Genomic DNA, 6,000 nt, shown 5'->3' with positions numbered 1-6,000 from the left:
GTTATTTTCTGCCATCACATGACCTTACACGCACTCCTGTGTAAAAACTCAGAGTAAATGGAATTCTTTCCTGGGAGCTCCGTTTCTCTGAATGGGCTTAGAGATACCTCTTATTGTTTATGAACACTGTATATTTCCTTCTTGTATTGCAAACTCCAGTTTAATTACTGATGTCTTTCTTCTTGCTGTTTTTCCCCTTCAGTCTTTGACTAGAGTTTTCAGGATAGCAATTCAAGACTCTTAAATAAAATTGATGACTTTTGTTTATCCAAGAAGTCTGGACAATCTGCTAGGTAGGTTATATAAGGCCGAAACTACCTGATATGAGTCTGTAAATGTGTTTAATGGGAGTTTTTTTGATAAAGAGACTGGAAAGGAGAAACCCTTTTTGACCACTCCTGAGAGATTGCACAAGAAATCCCATGAGTCCAGTGGAAATTCCTATCAACCAATTTGTCATAAGAAAATCTTATTTAATTATCAGTACATTTACTTCCTTATGCCAGACTCTGATGTTAGGCTAAAATTGTCATACTTTGGTGAAAGGTTTGACCTATGCTAGGTCTCTAAGGAGGCAATTTTAGCTGTGGAATAAATAGCTGGATTGCAAGTTTCTGTTCTCAGAACAGGACCTCAGTCACAAGATCTTAATGCAATAAAACTATTGAGAGATCCTAAGACTGATGGATAGTCCAAATACTTAAGAGGTAGAAAATCAAATCTGTCATTTTGGTTCTGCATTCAGATGAATTTCTGAAAGAATCAGATATGAGGGAACCAGCAAAGATGGACAGTATGTTCTCTAGAAAACCACTGAATGCATTGAATTCATTATGTTTTTTAGTTAGTTACTTTTTTGAATCAAGAACTGAAATACAAGTGTCAATATCCTGCCATGTAGAAACGCCTGTGACTGATTCAACCTACCTTCTGGACTTCAGAGGATGGTCAGTACTCTACCATAGTTTGCTTGAGCATGAGATTTGGTTCATAATTCTCACCTGCAACCAGAATGAACAGGCCTTAAATCAATGTCCTTATGATTTAGTGTCCCTGAATTATGAAATAAAATTAAATTTTAAAAAATGGAAAAAGAGTGCTAGTCTATTGCAAAAAAATACTTACTTTGCACAATATACTTCCTGAAATTGTATTTTTTCCTAGTAAAGGACAGTCTATTCTTGCATATGTGGGGAGTGAAGTGCAGAGTAAGATAAGGCATGCTTGTAGCATACTGCAGATATTTGTTGCTACCAGTTAATTCTGACCACTGTACTAGATGTCCCATGTGAATCTGCTGGATACTGTATCTTCACCTCTTGTATCTGAATCAATGATGTTTCCATACAAATTCTTAAAAAAAAAGCCCCACACAGCAACAAACCTCCAAGCAAAAAAAAAAAAAAAAAAAAAAAAAAACCCACACAAAAAAAAAAACCCCACAAAAAAAAAAAAAAAACCCACAAAAAAAACACCTCCAAACAAACAAAGAATAAAACCCACATAACCTCCCACAAGACACACAGGGTGAAACACAGTGTAGGAAGGAAGTTAGTTCAAGCTGACAGGGGTTAGGAACACAGTCTGTGAAGCCAAATTCTCCTGATTCTTGGCTTATGGTAAATTTCCACAATTGCCATAAACAATTCCAGTTACAAAACACATTACTGGATTTTTCAGAACACAAAGCCTGAGGCTTGGCATGCCGGTTCATTTCTAGACTGGACCGTGTGGGGAGTGTGTGTGTGTGTGTTTATTTTCTTTCTTTTTAAATATGCATTCCAAAACATGCAAAATGGGTAAAAATTTTAAAGTGTTCAGAATGCTACTGCAGTGCAATGTGCGTGTTTATATAACTGTCACAAAAAACATAGACAAAGATAGCTTTGAACCTGGGCTCTCCTAAACATTTTTTCTTTAACAGAGATAAAATAATGAAAAGTACTTAGTTAAACTGCTGGCCAAACTCTTATTGTTTATACTGCTCCTGGTAAAGACCCTGGGGAGCAGCAGTGGAATCTGTGCTATTGATTGGCTGGTTAAAGAGAGGCCTATTAGATTGAGACAGGCTAGATTGATTTTACAGCAGCAGAAGGAGCTCAGGTTCAGAGCCGAGTGAACGTCAGGGTGAGAGAGAGGGAGAGGAAGCGAGAGAAAGCGCGCAATAGAGGGAGACTGTACCCACTGTAACATCAGTGTGTGACAGCTGATGCCTGATAACACTGATATCAAGCTCCTTTAGTGGAGAACTTGCTGAGCTACCCTTTTTCATTTGCAAGAGGATGCCAGCTCTAAGCCAGAGCAACTGATGACAGACTGGATCTTGGAATAGTTAATTTCACTTACAATTACATCTCTCATGTTCTGCTTCTCTGAAGAAAGGCTTATTAAGGAAGACAAAAATTCATTCTCTCCCCTTACATCACATATTATTGATGATATACCGAGTTTGATCTTCCAGGTAAGGAAATTATCATTTGCTTTTCTAAGCAGATAAGAAAGAAATTATTCTTTTTGTATCTTGCATGTTAAATACAAGCTTTGGCATTTGTTCTCAGAATGCATTTTTGCACTTGTGTTTCTTTCACTCACAGACTATATGTTTCAATTGTTATGTACACCTAAAGACAATTCACAGGACATGGTTTGTGCACTGCATTTATCATGCTTAACCCTTTAGGTGAATGGAATGAAACAAACAGAAAAGATTATTTCTAACTACTTCGATGATGTTTTAATGTATCTTGTTCCACACATGTTAAACAGTCTGGAGTAATATTGGCATACAAGCTTTCTCATTCTATTGATCCATTAGTGTATATATTGTGATGCCAGGTAGAGAGAATATTTACCTGAAGGATTTCTCATTGCTTGTCAGTAGTTTGAAATAGTATCTGTCTTTCTCCTGCAAGCATGCCACTGCTGAGCAAATATGGACAGCCTTTAATAATTTATCATTAGACTGCCATTTTTTATCCATATAGTAGTTATTGCTAGCATTCTGCCTGAAAAGCAAAGATCAAGGCTTATGACTTGAAATATGAAACCTAGGATGTTCTGCTACACTGTGCTGTATGTTTGAAGCAGCCATCCCATGGACTGACTACCTGTTTTGGTATGACATTGACTCTACTGTCTCATAACTGCAGAGCTCTGCATAAAGTTTCTATATATTTCCTTCAGCTGTGTTTTAAGTGGTTTTGCTGTCATAGGTGATAGGTCCTGAGAGATTGCTGTGGTTTTGAAGGTGATAGACTACATCTGAAATAACCCAGCTTTTGGATTTGAAGTATGTCAGGAAGTTGATTGACTGGGTGTTTACAGGCCACGGGAGCATAACGCTAAGACAGCTCCTTCATTAGCAGCACATTCCTTCCAGCTGTGACAGCATGTACCACCTTCCTCATTAGTTTGTGCACTCTGCTCCTTGTTCCATACTGCAGAGTTTTTCATATGCCAGATATTGTGATTATTCCCTCTGGGTGAAGTAGAGGCATCAATCTATTAATGCAAGCATTTAAGTAGACTTTGACTCAGCTAAGTACAGTGCTCCAATGCTTTGGCCAGTTAAGAAACTGCCTATAGCAAGGTCTTGCTGCTAGGAGGTGGATCCACATATAATCCGATTTATCCAATGACTAAAGAATCACAACTACAGAAAAACACTTTCTTGACTTCCTTTACCAAGAAATTTTTAATAAATTTCCATAAAGCACCATACTTAAAAAATTAATGACTTCTCAACAACCCAAATGAGAAGTGGAGTTGCCAAAATGATTATTTATCATTTTTAAAAGACATATAAGAATTGAGGACCTTGGGTATATAGAGATATTTTACAAACTAACAATAATTTGAAGGGGGCATCTAGGTGACCACAGGGATAAAATATGCAATGCTTAGGAGAAAGTTTTGTCTTCTATAAAGTATCATATGCATAAACATTGTCAAATCAGGAACTAAACTGATGACCCTGAACTAAAGGCTTACCTAAACTATAGCATCTGTGGTATTTTAATACCTCGTATCTTCTATATTAATTGTATTTAAGTTATTTCTTATATGCACAAATGTCAGCAATTCTGATGTTTCCTTCTGAAACTTTCCAGGTAGCCATAAATTCTCTTGGAGGAATATTTTGCCACTATAGCTTTATTATGTGGTATTTTACTCCATAAAATACTGCCAAAGGTGAGCACTGCATACACTGATGATGAAGTCAGAGTGCAGAATCTGACCATAAATAATGGAAGGAAATCCTTTACATTTTAATTACCTGACTGAAAATTTTAACACTGAGACAAAGACATGGATTTTGACAGCTAGATTTACCAAGCGTAGACAGTATTTTATAAAGAGCTAAGATAACTGAATGTCTAATTCACTTTGTATTCTTACAAAGCTTAAGGCCTTCCTCAGTATATTTCATGTGCAGTTTGACTAACAAAAAAAGTCCCTTATGTATGCTCAAAAGCTTTTCTACAACTCTTATAATATCTCTCTTTTCTCTCTGAAAAGTCTTGTTCATTATACTGTGCTCTTTAAATACACCTTATAATTTTCTCTTTGGAAAAAAAAATCACGGTAATTCTGTGGTTTCAAAGACAGCAAAATTTTTTTCCCTCGAGATTAATGTCTGTTACTAGTCAGGTTACATCTAAGCCATGAAACTCCAAATAACACTAAAAAGTTAAGTTTTCTTTTGCAATGGGAATATTTCATTTGAACCTTAAATTTATTTATTTAAAGCTCAAAAGAGAATCAGAAACCGAAACAATTACTAAAGCTTACATTCATATTTTTCTACTCATATGTTATTAATTTCCAAATTAAATATTTTAATTATCTTCTTTTGCCAGATTCTGAAAAAATTACATGACAAAAACACAAATGAGAAAGAGTTAAGAGTTTGCATATTACAAATAGTGCATTTTCTTTCAGGTCTTTGAGGTTGTTAATGTTAATCTGGACTATTTGCAACACTTTAAACTGATTCAGCTAGGTCACCTTTTTCTTAAAAGATTAATTTTATCTTTTTGAAATTAATGTTGCATTCCTTTCCAGCTTGAAGTCACAGAATGAGAAATTTGTTTTTATTTTCCTAGCTAACTTAAAGCCATTAGGGGGCTCTTTCCTCCTATGATATCACACAGCAAGCTGCAATACAAAGATACAGCTAGTTCCTAGATTTTTTTATCAAAACCAATTATTCTTGAGTTAATTTATTTTGGGTGTAGACCATTTTAATAATACAGAGCTGCTATCAATCTATTTTTTGTTCGTTTGTTGGAGAACGTTCTGTTTGTTTTGTGTATTTTTTATTGCAAATAATTGAAAACTATTACTGTCAATTTATGGTTATGTGTAGAAGTTACTTTATGTCCCATAAAGGAGAAGCAGGAAACATGTTCAGCAAAAATTTTGAAGTAATCAAGTAATCCTTATGATTACTAATATGAATATGAAGCATCACTTATGTCCAAGAAGCTAAAGTCTATTTATCTGAATAATTTGAACAAAGGTAAAACTAGCTTAAAAAAAAAATCCATAGCATACTGTTATATTGAACTGAAAAGAACTTAGAGTATTTAGAAGTGACATACTCTTCCCTTACACAGCTTGCTTTCAGAACGGCTAAGTTTGTGATCAGGGTTTTTGCATCACTCTTTATTTTATAAAATGAGAAAGTTTCAATTCTGAAAACATTTACTCATGTGAGCAGCTACACTGAAGTTACTGTGGGCCAAATTCTAACAGCTTTGTTCTGCCTATTGCCCTTTAGTTTCTGTAAATTCATTGCATCTTTGGACCTGAAACCAGTTGTGAAATTTGTACAATTTCTTGTGGGGTTGTAAACTTTGTACCATTACTTGTGACACCTGGTATTCTTCAGAAAGAACTATAGAATAGTCTATTGCAGGTTAAGGAAAATAATTTAATTTGTTGTAAAGCACAGCAAGGTAGTTGTAAACACTGCAATGTCATGCTGAGGTGAGGCCA

General features: G+C 35.2%; 1 protein-coding gene across 3 annotated transcripts in view; it reads left to right on the top strand.

Moving 5' to 3' along the window:
• The first annotated feature begins 2,137 nt into the window (after positions 1 to 2,137).
• CDH18 (cadherin 18) overlaps positions 2,138 to 6,000 on the top strand; it is a 527,119-nt gene continuing 523,256 nt past the window's right edge. For all 3 annotated transcript variants that reach the window (XM_068197208.1, XM_068197189.1, XM_068197200.1), the window contains exon 1: positions 2,138 to 2,461. The gene's annotated coding sequence lies outside the window, so the exon portion shown is untranslated. The remainder of the gene's footprint in view (positions 2,462 to 6,000) is intronic.

This window comes from Anomalospiza imberbis, chromosome 1 (assembly GCF_031753505.1).
Source record: "Anomalospiza imberbis isolate Cuckoo-Finch-1a 21T00152 chromosome 1, ASM3175350v1, whole genome shotgun sequence".
Classification (NCBI taxonomy): domain Eukaryota; kingdom Metazoa; phylum Chordata; class Aves; order Passeriformes; family Viduidae; genus Anomalospiza; species Anomalospiza imberbis.
This window is presented reverse-complemented; position numbering and strand designations above follow the sequence as displayed.